A 16,124-nucleotide genomic window follows, 5' to 3' on the forward strand; every position below is an offset into this window, starting at 1 on the left:
GTCTGTCTACTCCACTTCTAAAGCCATCTAAGCTACTGGACATCACTACATCTTCTGGCAGTGAAAACCACAATCATTTTGTGAATAAGTGCTTCCTTTTGTCTGTCCTTTATATAAGCAAACAAACGTTGCTTACTGGGAACTTTTCAAGCAGTGAAAAGTTGCCTCATGAAATTAAAACTGCCTCTGCTCAAAAGGGGCTCCAGCTACTAGCATGTTTTAAAATGGGCTAGTTGCATCAGCAGAAAAGTTAAGACTCTCAAATCTAGTCTGTATAGCTCCGGGCTGTGGTTAATTTAACCACAGTTTGTTTGTTTGTTTGTCCAAAACCCCGCCCAGTGGCTATAGTATGTGAATTGCCAACAAACTTTGAACTGAAGGCATGATGTATTGTTGGCTTATGAATCTTGCTTTGTTTAACTATGGCTTGCCAACATGTGTACACCTGGCAACCTTCATTAACCCTGATGTGTTTGGCTGTCCCACCCCAGTCACTCATCAAGGTACAAAAGCATGAGGCAAGAGGAGTTAAAGCCTTAGAGAAACAAACTATGGTTTATTTGATTGTGGGACAGTTCATAGTTAATTCATGGTTTGTTAAACAAACTACAGCTTAGTGTTATGTGCGAAACAGGCCTATGTTAAGAAAGCAGTTAATTGGTGCAGCAGAAAGCAAACTATTCTCATAAAATCTGGTAATAAACACATTCATGGGATTTCTGTAATACTGCACTGGATAGAAATTATGCATTCTTTCACAGTCTGTAAATTGCACAATATGGAGCCAAATTGTGTGCAGGCTTACTCAGAAGTAAGAGTATCTAAACTGAGTAGGACTTGCTCCTAGCTAACTCTGCATAGAATCTTAGCTTTATATATGTATAATTTTTATTTTGTTGCACAACTCTTCACAAATCCTAATTATGGCGACAATGAACTTAATCAGGCTTGAGCACAATCAGTATAATTTGAAGGTGTGCTTCAGAATGGTGTTTAAATTCAGCTACAAATTAGAAAAGGCTACACAGTGAGCAGGATAAAGAAACAGACGCAGTCCAAGTTTATGGGTGAAATGTTAATGTACAAAATTCTTCACTGATTAAAGCGAGATGTCAAAACGACTCTGCCAGAATTGCCAAGTTTACAAAAACTCAGTATTAGAAACCTGGCAAGCAGCAAAACCAACAGAGAATTTTGTGATACCATAAACACTGGCAGATTTATTGTGGCACGAGTGGGTTTCCTTTATTTATAGCTATATCCTATGCTAGCAGCCTTGGCGAGAGCACATGAATCATGTGACATTCCCAACACAAGAACAGCTGACATAAAAAAGAGCTATCAGGTATGAATAAAGTAAAGTAGGTATTATTGTAGTGGGTTGGGAGTACAGCTTTTTTTTTTTTTTTTAACACCAGTAAGCCGTGGCAGTAGAAATGAGGGAAGAATGACCGAGGGTAGTGGTGTAGTGGCTAGAGACTGTTGGGCTCTGGAAACCTAGGTTCAGTTCTCTGCACAGTCATGAAACTCACTGGGTGGCTTTTGGCCAGACACTTTCTCAACTTAACCTACCACAAAGGTTAATAGGGTTGCATTGAGGTATAAAGGGGGCATATATTATATACTGACCAGAGTTCATTGGATAATGATTATGAAGAATATAAGAATGGCCTGCTGGATCAGGCCAGTGACCCGTCCAGTCCATCATCATCATCATCATCATCATCATCACCATTTTATTTGTATACCGCCTTTCCATAGTTAAAACAATGCCCAAGGCGGCTTATAACATGACAAGATTTACATAATTACTAATATAACAAAAGACATTAAAAAAAACTAAAACACATCAAAAGGTACACAACCAAACAGAAAACAATTTCCACAGAAATCATAAAATCTAAAGCTAAAAATACAACTTTAATATCAATTACAATTTAAAATGACATAGGTTAAAAATAAAAGCAATTTTAAAAAGTAGCCCTCTCTGTCAAGCAGCAGCAGCAGCTGTCCTTTATGGAGCCTGCCAGGCCCCAGCCCAAGCCAGGTGGAGAGAGGCAGGGCAGTGGCCTTCAGGCTCCCAGCAGGGAGTCCTGGGCAGCAGCAGCAGCAGCAGCAGCAGTCCTTTATGGACTGCTTGTTCTCACAGTGGCCAACCAGATGCTTGTGGGAAACCAGCAAGCAGTACCAGAACACAAGCAATTTCCCTCCCGTGGTTCCCAGAATCTGGTATTCAGAAGCATTGATGCCTCCTGTGGTGGAGGCACAATGTGGAGGCTAGTAGCCATTGACAGACTTATCCTCTATGTAATATTGTAAATACTGTAAATAATAATTAGAATGGTTGGGAGGGTTGCTGCATCTACAGGTATGTACAGGTGGGAACTGATGCAGTGTGCAGGTCACTAGATGCCCCAAAAAAGGAAAAGAGAGAAAGGGAGATGTTTTGAGGTACAGGAGACAGCACAAGCACACCTTGAAGCTCCAGGCCAAGAGATAGGAAGAGATAGATTGCAACACCTGGAGAAAGCCAGTATGAGATTCATATCTGATAGATAAATAATAAACTGCACAGGTTTCCCTCCACTTACACTCTTCCTCCTCAGCTGCCTCCCAGATGCTTGGCTGCCTCCCAAACAAATGAAAACAAAATTCTTTTGAAGCTTCCAATTTTCCAGCCAGTGCTGCCAAGAATAGCAAGTGCTGTCCAGCTTCAGGCAACTGGTGCTTTGTGCTCTCCACCTTTCTGCCTGTTATCAGCAGAGCCAAGAGGACACCAGGCAACCTCTGCACTGGCCTCACTTCAGCCAACATCCATAATGTGGTGGCGCAAGAGCATATTATACAGCCAGCTCAGCTGATGATGTCACTGTTTATTTGTATTATTCATGTGTATTTGTATTTATTATTTACATCCTATTAATCATAGGTCCTCTGGGCAATAAAATTTCCAAGCAGATTATAAAAGGCAAAAACACAGTGAACATATCATAATTAAATTTAGAAACAGCATAGATTTTTAAAAACCCTACAGCTACGCTCAAAATCTAGTCAAATAGACAGCTAATAAGACGTAAAAAAGTAGAGCTGAGAGCAACACAATCGCAATAAAAGCAGGCAAAAGATCCATATCAGTCTGACATAATGTTAATTCAGAATGAAAGAGTGATAAAATAATGTTAAAAAGACCTGGAAGCAGGAGTGAAACTAGGCTTTAGTTTAACCGGGTCAAAGACCCAGTTTGGGACACCCCCCCCCCCACATTTGTATACACACAGAGAGAGGCTGGGAGCCTCAGTGATGACCCTCTGGAGGCTTTGCCGGGGGCAAAAAACCCAGCAGCCTCCCCTGTAGTTATGGCACTGCTTGGAATAACAGAAGGGCCAGATTCAACTAACTGCAGAAGCCTGAACTAGGACTTCCACTCTACTGCTCCCCTTTTTGGGGGGAGTTGGGAGAAACCCCAGAACACTGTGGGGGGGGTAGAAAAGGGGAGATTGTTCTGTTGGGCAAGCAGAAATGTTTGCACTGATGAGACGTTTGTAACAGGGTGATGTTGAATTTCTCCTGACGTCTTTGCCTGGCACAAAAAAGGCCATCGCTATATGCTTTTTTAAAAAAAAAGTAGTCTTGAGTTTGTTTTTTTGTTTTTAAAGTGATTAATAACAACAGCATAGACACCGGGCAAGCCTCTCTTGGTAGAGATTCCATAAACTGAGGAGAGGGCACCACTGAGAAGGCTCTTCTCAGCTCTTAAATATCAAACTTTAGACTTCTCTCTGTAAACAGCAAAAGTGACTTTCTCAGCTGTTTGAGATAAAGCTGTGGAAGAAGGAAAGTAATGTTATTCTGGGATTTCAAAAGAGAGACTCCCATATCTAAGGTGCTTCCAGATGGATGTTTATTGTGAAATCAGTGCTGCTCGTGCATGTAAGATTTTTTTCATCATCCAAACAACACTGTAATGAATGATCAAATGCTGGCCCCTACTTTTTATATATTTAATCTGGAATTTCCTCTTACCATGGAAAATCTGATGAGTAAAAACAAGCTTGTTATACATTTGCAGTCACTGCTAGCGTGGAAGCTTATTAGCACGGGGGGGGGGGTTGTCACATGTATTGTGACATTTTGGTGGTTGGCTCTAAGGCCACTCCCCTGCTTCCAAGGGCTCACCTAGGAGTACACCTAGCCATTTGTTTCCAGGAGTCCAAAATACATGAATATCCTTATTTTCACCAACTGCTGTGTTCTAGAGGCATGTTTGAACTTTAGCAACCTGGTCAGAAAGAGCTGCTCTCACAAGTCCTTGGTAAGGTATGCATGGGGGATTACTTCAGGGAGTAGGACTGCAGTACGTACAGTGGGACTTAATTTTCGTTAAATTGAAAATACCAAGATGTTGTGCAAGGCCTCTTTATTATTTTTGGGCAAGCCTTGGGAAAAATATCACCTTTGTGCAAAACTGCAGTATTAATATTTATTTTTTTTTAAAAAAGAAAAAAACTAATATTGCCTCCCTGAAAGCATGGGAAACATAAGTACATTTGGTAACATCTGCTCTTGCACTTTTGTGCACTTCCTTATATATATATATATATATATATAAATAAATAAATAAGTGTATGCACTAGTACAGAAATATCTGCATACATGCGTGGCCCAGAAAAAGGCAGTGAAGGACAAAAGAGGAGTGAGTGAGGAGTAGGAGACGCCCCCCCCCCACACCTCTGAACACATTCCGTCAGGCTCCTCCCACTGGTGTGGACAGCAGTCAGCGGAATAACAATGAATATCCAAGACTGAAACACAGAAATGTGTTGAAAGCTAATATGCCAATTGTACATACAGCGAAATCAGAACTGAATGAACCATTTGTGATGTGAGGCTCTCATCTGGAAGCATCCCTGTCCATTGGGAAGCAATCGTACTTAACACTGATTTTATGCTTTCTGGCATGATAAACATAAACAGCACGAACTCTGTTTTCCACCGGCAGTGCTCTGCAAAAAACTTAAGTGGCAACTGGTCCTCGAGACTGAAACTCCCTTCTGATCAATCTCTTTTAGGAGATGAATAAAGATAGCTTATAGGATTTACATCTGCTCTGGGAAGGAAAGAAGAGCCCACTGGAGTAGCCTTCATCCCATTGTTATACTTCAGTATTTATTTCCTACTTGTAAAACAGGAGTAATAACGGCTTTCCACACAATACAGTTGTAGGAACAAAATACGTAACTATTATCCGCTATCATTAGTCTTGGTAGTAATGGGAGCTGTAGTTTGTTAAGGGTGCTGGGAATTGTAGCTTGGTAAGGGGCAAGCTGGTTTCCAGGATTCTTGGGGGGAAGCCATGTGTTTTAAATGTGGTGCGGATGTAACGCCAGAGACACAGCGGGCAAGATGTTTATCTTTACTTAATTTCAGTTGTGTATCCTACCTTTCAGCAGGAAATTCTCAAGGCAGCTTACATTCACTTCATAAAAACCCATAGTTTAAGAGCACATTTGTGAACAAAATAAATGAGCCCTTTTCTAAGCAGCTGAGCCTGTTCTTCAGCTTGGCAGCCTGCCTGGGGGATGGGTTTCCTTCACAGCGGTGATGGTCATCAAATCCACATGCTGGCAGTCAGTCATGTTAGTGGTTTGTTGGGTCATCCTTCCTTGCAGGCCCTGTCATTGGTTGCCTTTGGCAAGCAGCCCGGAGGGATGTTCTTATATGGAAGCTTTTTTTATTATTGTTTGGGCACTTGTGGCAGCATTGAAAAGCTCATGGAAGCTGACAGCACTTGAGGAAAATGTGGACGAGTGGGTGGGGGAAACTCTTGATAGCCAACCTGTTTGTCGTTTCCATTATGAACAATTATTTAAAGCAGCATTTTGGTCTAGTATTCCTGTACCCTTCAAGAAATGCTCTGGTGCCTCATGCACCAGCTTATTTTATCTGAGAGAAGGGTGAGCAACAGCAGCAGTGCCTTATCTCCCGTATTTAGAATAGTTAGTGAGGTCATACTCTCTGGAGCAGGGAGATGTAAACACTTCCCAGCACTTCACCCTCTTGCTGTCTTGGCTCCTGTGTGTTGTTTAGGCTGTGGGTAGCCTGTTCCGGTGTGAAAGTCTCCTGTCTTCTTCTCTGAGCAAAACACACAGCCAAGGTCAGGACCAACTCAAGATAGATAAGTGGAGCTTGGAGAATCTCTCCCCATATAACAGACCTGTGTGCTGATTAGTCCAAACGTAGCATAACCTATGTAGCATAGCCAAATGACATGACAACATCACAAACTTCCCCATGCTGATGTGCATGTTTGTCGTGGTCATTTAAATAATAATAATAATAATAATAATAATAATATGCACAATATGTTGAAGATGGAAAGGATATAGGAACTTCCCGTTTCCTCCATGTTTGTTTATTCCTCACTTTCTTCTCTTGACCTATATCCTTATTCACACAGATAACTTCATGTACCCCCACAGCAGAGCGGACCTTGTTGATCTTCTGTAATATGCCCCCAAATGGATCTTCTCAATTTTGCACCTTCTCAGTTTGGCCCCCTGTGCGGGAGAGCTACCAGCACCACACAAAATCTGGTGCTGCCCATAGGCAACAATTTAACAGAGTCTTATAGGCAACAAGGGATGCGGGTGGTGCTGTGGGTGAAACCACAGAGCCTAGGACTTGCAGATTAGAAGGTTGGTGGTTCAAATCCCTGGAGTGAGCTCCCGTTGCATGGTCCCTGCTCCTGCCAACCTAGCAGTTCGGTAGCACATCAAAGTGCAAGTAGATAAATAGGTACCGCTCCGGCGGGAAGCTAAACGGTGTTTCTGTGCCCTGCTCTGGTTTGCCAGAAGCAGCTTAGTCATGCTGGCCACATGACCCAGAAGCTGTACGCCGGCTCCCTCGGCCAATAAAGTGAGATGAGTGCCGCAACCCCAGAATCAGTCACGACTGGACCTAATGGTCAGGGGTCCCTTTACCTATAGGCAACAAAGGTGTATAGTGTATAGTGAAAGGTTCAGCGGCCGTTGTATGTTTCCATTTCTAAACAGACTTGCAGACAGAATGATTTCTTAGTTCAATGGGGGTTACTCCCAAGTAAGTATCTAGGTGACCTGTTGATTTTATTGCATGCTAGTGGTTAGCTGCTGTGAAACAAGATAAGTTATTACATCACTGTAATAAGCAGGCTCGAGCATTTACATGGTCAGTCTTCCCCAACTTCAAATAGCACAGATGTTGTGTTTCCTTACCACTAACTGCTACAGTTCATGAGTACAAGGCCCTAGAGACAGGATTTGGGCGAGATGGATAATCAGACTGATCCAGCCCAGCAGTTTCCTTTAAACCATGTCCCACTTCAGCCAGCTTTGCCAGTTCCCCCTTGGGGGAGGGAGGGGGGGAAAGCCTCACTAGCCTCCAACCCCTGAATTAAACAATGTATGGTTTCAAAGTATTCCAGATCCTGTTGCGGATCTTCTCTGAGTCTTCAGGGACAGGTCATTTCGTTTATGTACAATTCAAAAAACATATTAGTACACTAAATCTTGTTATGCAGACCACAGTTGTGTATGCTGGCCTCCTCTGTCTGCACAATGCATTCCTGCCCCATGATTATTAGTGTCTCTGTGTGGTGATGAAGGAACAGAGATAGGAGACAGACAGATCTTGCCTCTCTTCTCTCAGAAGAGTAGAAAGAAAAAGCATCCCACATGCATCAGCATGTAAAGAAACCACCTGGAAAGTTTTGTTGTGGGAACTATCATGCTTAGAGTCATTTAGGCACAGATAAAACTCATGCAGAGATAACGCAGGTGAAACAGTTTCACAGACAACTGATGTGAATCCTTTGACGGAGGAATTTCAAGAGGCGGGTCTAAGAGTTCTCCCACAGAAAATTCCCTTGTGCTGGTTTCACCCATGTGGCTCTATGTCCTTCAGCTAGGATGAAGGCAAATACTTGAGATGTTGTGCCTATATGGATCCTGCTTAATTACAGTACAATTCTAGACAAGTCTGTTCAGTAATTTGTCCCTTTGAGTTTAATTGGGCTTACTCCCTGGTAAGTGGGCATAGGATTATCGAAGTCGAAAGAGGTGCATGCTTTTAGGTTGCACGGCCTCATCCAGAACCAAAGCACTGTCAGATATGGGTGAAGTAAGCTTGAAGTGCAGCCACAGTTTAGAACTTCCAAGTCACATTTATTTAAACAGAAGAATTCAGTGCATGCTTATTTGTATCTCTCCCACTGAAACCAATGGGGGCAAGGCTAGATATTAGGACATGTGCTCTGAGGATGATCAGTGAGTGGTAGAAATTGTGATGGTGTTTTTGCACTATTCTAGTTAACTGGTATCCATGCTTTAGAATGCCACATTCAAGTGCTCAGCCCAACAAGGCTAAAAACAGATTCTTTCTGAAACCTGAAATAGCTCCATTCTACAACCCGTATTCCAAAACCACAAAGACTCTTGTGGCACCAGATTTATTGTAGCATAAGCTTTCATGGACGAGTGACCATGCTATTTAGTCCGTGAAAGCTTATGCAACCCAAGACCCTTATCGGTAATGTTTATACGTGGTGCATTTGTGATATTTTTATGGACGTTTTGTATATTTATAATAAAAAACAAGCTTATGATACAATAAATCTGTTACTCTTTAAGGTGCCCACAAGACTTGTTTTGCAGCAACAGGCTAGAAGTTAAAACATTCTGGAAGTTGTTACTATGGCCCATGTCTCCCCAAAACACAGTTCATCCTTCATTACATTCCAGCACCCTGAAACCCACTAGCAGACATTAATTCTTGAGTACATTCCTGCACTCAAGAATCTCTAACACCACCATGAGATGAAATAACAATATTGTACACAGTTAAGCTTAGCTGAGAAACTGCGCCAAGTAGAAAGTTGTAGTTATAAACTACCACTTTAGGTACAAGAAGAAATAACTTTTCTGTTACTGCACAATACTGGCTGGGGAAAGTCCATATTAAAATCCATATTTTTAAAATTCAGAGAACAGGAACAGAAGTTTTCCCACTAACATGTGTGGAAAATTAATTTTTGCCACTTCTGCCAGGCAGGTACTAACACAGTTTATTAGTCTGCGTAATCTGTGAGACCAGATTTGTCATATCCTGTTTGTGTGGAAGCGATAAACAAAAGTTTGCAAACAGGACTACTTTTCAGGGAGCCAGAACTGATCACAGCTCTCTATTGCATATATAAGGTAAAGGTAAAGGGACCCCTGACTGTTAAGTCCAGTCACGGACAACTCTGGGGTTGCAGTGCTCATCTTGTTTTACTGGTTGAGGGAGCTGGTGTTTGTCCGCAGACAGCTTCTGGGTCATGTGGCCATCATGACTAAGCTGCTTCTGGCAAACCAGAGCAGTGCATGGAAACACCGTTTACCTTCCCGCGAAAGCGGTACCTATTTATCTACTTGCACTTTGACATGCTTTCAAACTGCTAGGTTGGCAGGAGCAGGGACCAAGCAATGGGAGCTCACCCCATTGCGGGGATTCGAACCGCTGACCTTCTGATTGGCAAGTCCTAGGCTCTGTGCTTTAGACCACAGTGCCACCCGCATATGTACTCTATGTCAAATCTGGTCTTGTAGAGATTGTGGAAGTAACTGATGGAATAGGAAACAGAAGCACTCAAACATCAATTGTTTCTTAATGTAACATCAGAACAGGGACACCTGAGCCTTGAGAACAGAATTTAATAATTTTTGTAGGCTCTGCGTCATCCTTTTTTAAATCACTAAAATTTGCTCATTACTGTACCTTGAAGCAGTGTTTTTTTTCAGGGGGTACTCAAGAGTACGCAGTACCAGCACCTCTTTTTATTGTTAAAAAGTGTGGCACCTACTGTAACAACTTCATGGTGGGTACCGGCACCTATTTTTCCAAGGAAAAAAGCACTGCCCAGAAGTACATCCAGGATTTCCCTTGCTTCCAGATTAGGATACGTTCCCATCTCACAACTTGGACTGGAACCCAAAGTCCAAGCTTTTTTAAGGGCAATTTGAATTTCATATGCATTGCACAACCTACTTAGAAGCAAATTGCTCCCACTTTCCATCTATACACAAAGCTACAAAGAGCAAACGAGCTCGAAGGCATATCCAGTGTCAGGTGTGAAAACGCTCTTACCTCTCCAAACCAAATCTCATTTATGCACTTTCCTGTTTGGCCTGCTCAGATTTGTTGATTCCAAGTCAGATGGTGTATTTTAGCATTTTCAAAATTCATGGCATACGCAGATCCCTGCAAACTATGTACAGAGAATAGTTTAGCGGTGACATATGCATCTAAAGCTTTCCACACACATATGCCACATCCCAGCAAAGCAAATCAGAAATTAGATCAGCAGAGATTTGGGCTCATTTGCCCTAGACCCACCCACCCTCCATTGCTCTCCTCTCTCCCTTGGGGTCCATTATTGATTTTGCAGGGACAGGCTTCAGTCTTGAGAAAAAGTGGTTTTCTTCAAGCCACCAACCTGACACAGCTCCTATAAAATCCTTGCTGTTTAGCATGTTTGGGCTTCAAGGGTAGAACTAATCAATCAGAGCATCAGAGGACTCAAAGCCTAAAATATGGAGAGTGCAATAATTAAAACTGGCCAACCAAGAGGCAATGAAAAGGGAAGAGAACAAAGGCGGGTGGGCCGAGGCCAGCAAGCCCAGATCTCTGTTGATCTAATTTTTCTTCTGCTGCCTAGGAATGCAAGCTGGCTCCCCCACAAGCTCTGGCCTGTTTCTGTTACTGCCTGAGAAATCCTGGTTTATACATTAACACCAGCTCCTTCTGGGCCCTTCTCTGTTGATCACATGCCTGACCTTATTAAGCAAGGCATTTCCAGTACTTAATTCATAAAATGAGACGTTCTGGGGCTAAAGTCTGTTTGCAAGTCCTAGCCTCTGACTTGGAAAGTCTTTCTCTCAATTCAAGCTTATGTGGGTGCTGATTCTGAATGCCAATCAGAGTAGGCAAAGAATCTCAGGCTGTGCTGAGAGCCACACCTTTCTATTATTCCATAACTTCCAAGGCTCAGGCCTGGCATAAAGTAAAAGTTCTGGGACTACCCTGACAGCACACAACATCTTTGCTCAGAGACCTGCACTGGTTGCTATTTTGCTACTGGGCCAAGATGATGATGATGATGATGATGATAATGACTGATTAAATTTATTTAGCAACATTCACCTGAAGTTCTCAGGACAGTTCACAGCATAAAATAAGGAATAAAGCCACAAAGAACATAATGCTTACACACCTCCAGCTCTCTACCACCTCCCATCCCAAGGCATTCTGCTTCACTGTGGAACAGCCCTGCTACATGTAGTATCTAGATCCTCCTGCTATTGAACCAAAACCCATTTCCCTGCAATTTCCACTTATTTAGTCTGCTCCATCTTCTGCCTCACAAACTTTCAGATAATTCAAACCCGCAATCAAGTCTCTCCTTAATCTTCAATTAATCTTAATGTTCTGCCTTGGTCAGACCACACCTGGAATACTGTGTCCAGTTCTGGGAACCACAATTTAAGAAGGATATTGACAAGCTGGAATGTGTGCAGAGGAGGATAATCAAGATAACCAAGGGTCTGGAAACCAAGGTGGAATCTACACGCATATAAAAAAACACTGTGAAAATGCTTTTTTAAAAAAGTTTTGAAAAAAAAATATTGAATTTGCTATAGCTCTCCATCACCATCTAGTGCCACATGTATATATTGCACTTTATGACACACTTAAAATGTTTATTTGCAGCTGTATAGCCAAGTCCTCAAGCCTTATAACAAAACAATGACTGAGGGAGTTCCAGGCAATGCTTTGCCTGGAAAAGAGGAGACTTGAGAGGAGATAGGATAGCAACAGCCATCTTCAAATATCAAAAGAACTCCAGGCTATATAATTTGAAATATAGTGTCCTGATCAAGGGAAGTCATAAGTCCTGCTCTATTCTGCCTTGGTCAGACCACATCTGGAATACTGGGTCCAGCTCTCGGCACCAGAGTTTAATAAGGATATTGACAAGCTGGAACGTGTGCAGAGATGCTTAGCTTGGCTAGGAGGAGATGGAGAGGAGATGTGATAGCCATCTTCAAATATCTAAAGGGCTGTCACATGGAAGGTGGTGCAAGCTTGTTTTCCTCTGCTCCAGAGGAAAGGACTCACACCAATGGCTCAAGCTGCAATAGAGGAGAGTCCAACTAAACATCAGGAAGCACTTTCTGACAGTAAGAGCTGTTTGACAGCGGAAAGGACTCCCTCACAAGGTAGTGGACCTGGGGTGCCAACTTCAATAAAACATGGCGGGGGGGGGGGAGCTGGTAAGCCCTGCCCTACATAATCGATCAGAAGATGTGTTGTACACACGCTATTTGAATAGCAACGCCCATTAATTTTGGGTGGCTCAAATATATTTACAAATATTCCTATGTGGTGGTGGACTCTCCTTCATTGGAAGTTTTTAAGCAGAGGTTGAATGGCCACCCGTCATGGCTGGACTAGATGAGCCTCGGGGGTCCCTTCCAGCTCCACAATTCTGTGATTCCACAACTAAACATACCCACACTCTTTCCCCGCGGTATCAAATCCAATTCAGGACCGTCCCAGGGCTTTAGGGAACGGGCAACCTGTACGTTGTAAGAAAGCCAAAATCCACGAAGACACGTCCAGACTCTAATGAAGGGGAGAACCGTCTTCACGCGTTACTCCCTCGCCGTTTTCTCCCTCCGCTGCGTCGTCTTCATGAGACGTTCCCGCCTCTGCGAAGGCATCGGCCCAGTGCACATGCGCCTGGGCGACTTTTGCAAACACCTGGCAGTCGGCAGCTGCAACAGGGACTCCTTTTCCCGCTCAGTTTCCCTCCGGACGGAGTTTGCCACATCGGCCGCTCCCCGGCCAGTTTGTGCGTGCTTTCGCGCAGCGGCCGGTGCAGCCAGCTGGCCGGCGAGAGCCAGGCAGGCAGCAGGCCGCCGCGCTGCAGGACACCGAGGCCGAGGGACTGGGGGAGAAAAACAAGCCCATAAACTCTATATGGGAGGAAGGAAATTCCCCGCCTGAGCGAGATTCCAGCCCCCTGAAAAAAAGTAAAATAAAAAAGCCTCGTGCCAGAGAGAAAGAGAGAAAAGAGGGCGGATTAAAGAAAGAGTGCGGGTGGGTTCCCTAGGCGTTGGATGGATAGAATCGAGAGGGTGGGGGGACGTTGCTGTGAGGTCTGCGGCCGTCGTTGGGGGGTCAGACCTCCAGAGCTCAGCCAAGTCCCGGATCCCGAGTACAATACCAGAATCCTGAGGGAAATAAAAGTTAAAAAGAAGGGCACTTTTCACCACTGCCATGGTCCCCGCATGTGGGATTAGGAAGGGCACCTCTGCCAGGTCAGTGGACATGGCCCTCCTCAGAAGTTAGCTTCTTTCCTTATACAGTGGTACCTCGGGTTACATACGCTTCAGGTTACATACGCTTCAGGTTACAGACTCCGCTAACCCAGAAATATTATCTCGGGTTAAGAACTTTGCTTCAAGAACAGAAATCGTGCAGCAGCGGCACAGCAGCAGCGGGATGCCCCATTAGCTAAAGTGGTACCTCAGGTTAAGAACAGTTTCAGGTTAAGAACGGACCTCCAGAACAAATTAATTTCTTAACCCGAGGTACCACTGTATACTTTCCTTCATTATGCACCTTGAGGCGCCAGGCAAAAACGTTCTTCTTCAACCAGGCCTTTGCCTGATAGACATCCAATGTGTTGGGGAGCAGGGTTATTAAGTTGCTTTTGTTCTATTTTTATTATGTATTTTGTGTTTATATATTGTGATTTATACCGTCGCGAGACCTGCAGGTATAGGAAGGTATACTAGTACTACTACTAATAGAATCCTCCTGCCCTCAGCTTGGTGATCCAAACTGCAAACGCTTCTTCCTGGCGCTGACATATATTATGCAACATAAACATCGCCTTTCTCCAGAATTCATCCACAGGTAGGGCTAATCCATTACTTTTGGAAATGTGCATTTCTGAGCAGATGTGTGAAAAGTGGAACGCAGGAGCAGGGAATCTTTGGCCCTCCAGATGCTGCTGAACTACGACTCCCTGCAACTACAGCTCCCATCAGCCCTAGCAAGCACAACCAATAGCCTGGGATGATAGGAAATGTAGTTTGGCAACGTCTGGAGGGCCAAAGGTTTCCCACAGCTGGTGCAGCGGTCCAAGAATGAGACGTTTTGTAGTGCCTTTTCATAAACGGAAGGGCAATGCCATACTGTGCTGGCATAATGTCCTGAGTAGGTTGGCAGCACCACATTACACATTGTGACAATGTACTGACATAGCATTCCCTACTCTTGACCTCTCATGATCACCATCCCAGTCAACATGACCAATGGTCAAGGAGGATAATAATAATAATAATAATAATAATAATAATAATTTATACCCCGCCCACCTGGCTGGGTTTCCCCAGCCACTCTGGGTGGCTTCCAACAAAATATTAAAATACAGTGGTCTGTTAAACATTAAAAGCTTCCCTAAACACCTGCCTTCAGATGTCTTCTAAAAGTCTGGTAATTCTTATCTTTGACACCTGGTGGGAGGGCATTCCACAGGGCGGGTGCCACTACCGAGAAGGCCCTCTGCCTGGTTCCCTGTAACTTGCCTTCTCACAGTGAGGGAACCACCAGAAGGCCCTTGGAGCTCAGTGTCCGGGGAGAAGGATGGGGGTGGAGATACTCCGTCGGGTATACTGGACCGAGGCTGTTTAAAGCTTTAAAGGTCAGCAGCAACACTTTGAATTGTGCTCGGAAACGTACTGTAGCCCCAAAACACCTTGGATGACCACAGTTTAGCTCTCCCAGGGTTGCTAAACAATTGTTTCTGGTGTGACCTTGATCTTTAGAGCACATTCCTTTACATGTTTTTACTCAGTTGTAAGTCTCACCACTGAGTAGCCAGCACAATAGGACATGACCACCCCTAGCAAATGCACTCAGAATTGCAGCCTCAAGGAGCTTCCTGACAAACTGGGGACATAGTACGGAGAAGCTTCCCCCCCCCCCCCCATACTATCAATGCCAGGAAGTCTGCTCCATGTTAAATGTTAAAGGCACAAGAACGCTGACTGGAAAACAAGCCACTAGCCCTCTGTGTCTGAGTTTTAAAACTGTTTTAGGGACTTGAATTCCTTGGGAAGTAAAAAAAGAGATAGAGGAAGAGAGACGGCAATGGATGCAACTTGTCCTGAAGGGCAGCTGGCCCACCAGATGCAGCAGAGGGGTGGGGTTATGGGACACACTCTGTGCAAGATGACAGCCAGGTCTAGCAGGCCAGGCCAGTGCCCTCTATGAACCAAATCAGCACCCTGCAACATAAGTCTGAAATCCTGCCATGCACCAAAATTATGTGGCAGGTGCACAGAGGCTACTCAGCTCAGCAACCTATGTGGAAGACGTTCATGAAAAGAGAAACTTTGCAAACCACAGCTCTCTGTAGGTTTCTCTCTTTGTCTCTCTGCACTTCAGTCCCTCCACCCCTTTGGATCATCTTAAATGTAAGCATTGGCTAGAGTACTTGCCAACCCATGTGTACAATTTTTGTTGGAAAAACACCTGCATTTGAGGAATTAAGGTTGGCTGGCTTTGTTTACATTTTAGAGAACTGCCTTCAGGACAAGCTGCAATTTTCCAGCCCTGGCAGAATGCACAGAAAAGGGAGGAGGTAGTAGTTGAAAGAAGGAAGTGTTCCTGGCCAAGGCCTGGTAGAAAGTGTGCTGTTGCTTTATTTGATGTGACCCTTATCGCACCATTAAGCGAGTAAATGGTCCCAGCTGAGTTTGGCCAATCGGAAATCATTTGCAGGCCTGTTCTGTGTTTGTTATTTTGTGTCTGCATGCAACAGATTTCCAAAGAAAAAGAGGGGCAAGGGCCTTAGACGGAAGTTTTGGGGAGGGTGGAGTACAGAGAACAATGTGTGGGTTCATCCAAAAAGGATTGCCAACTCTCTTGCAACACTGGAATAGCATATCCTTTGCATATAAGCAGATTTACACCAAATTGAATGGACTTGCCATTGGCAGGAGCTCTGTTTTTTGTGTCAAGAAATTATAGGCCTT

General features: G+C 43.9%; 2 protein-coding genes across 3 annotated transcripts in view; one reads left to right on the forward strand and one right to left on the reverse strand.

The window, feature by feature from the left end:
- SEMA3B (semaphorin 3B) overlaps positions 1-12,777 on the reverse strand; it is a 69,203-nt gene extending 56,426 nt beyond the window's left edge. The window contains exons 1-2 of the mRNA XM_083429415.1: positions 12,587-12,777; positions 10,162-10,282 (exon numbers count right to left, since the gene is read on the reverse strand). The gene's annotated coding sequence lies outside the window, so the exon portion shown is untranslated. The remainder of the gene's footprint in view (positions 1-10,161; positions 10,283-12,586) is intronic.
- Positions 12,778-12,830: 53 nt separating this feature from the next.
- The window catches only part of SLC38A3 (solute carrier family 38 member 3), a 159,001-nt gene continuing 155,707 nt past the window's right edge, over positions 12,831-16,124 (forward strand). Inside the window, exons 1-2 of one of the 2 annotated variants that reach the window (XM_083429451.1) lie at positions 12,831-13,176; positions 13,910-13,998. The gene's annotated coding sequence lies outside the window, so the exon portion shown is untranslated. The remainder of the gene's footprint in view (positions 13,177-13,909; positions 13,999-16,124) is intronic. The other variant, XM_083429452.1, reaches the window with a different exon arrangement.

The sequence above is a fragment of the Podarcis tiliguerta genome (assembly GCF_965153285.1).
Source record: "Podarcis tiliguerta genome assembly, chromosome: 2".
Taxonomy (NCBI): Eukaryota; Metazoa; Chordata; class Lepidosauria; order Squamata; family Lacertidae; genus Podarcis; species Podarcis tiliguerta.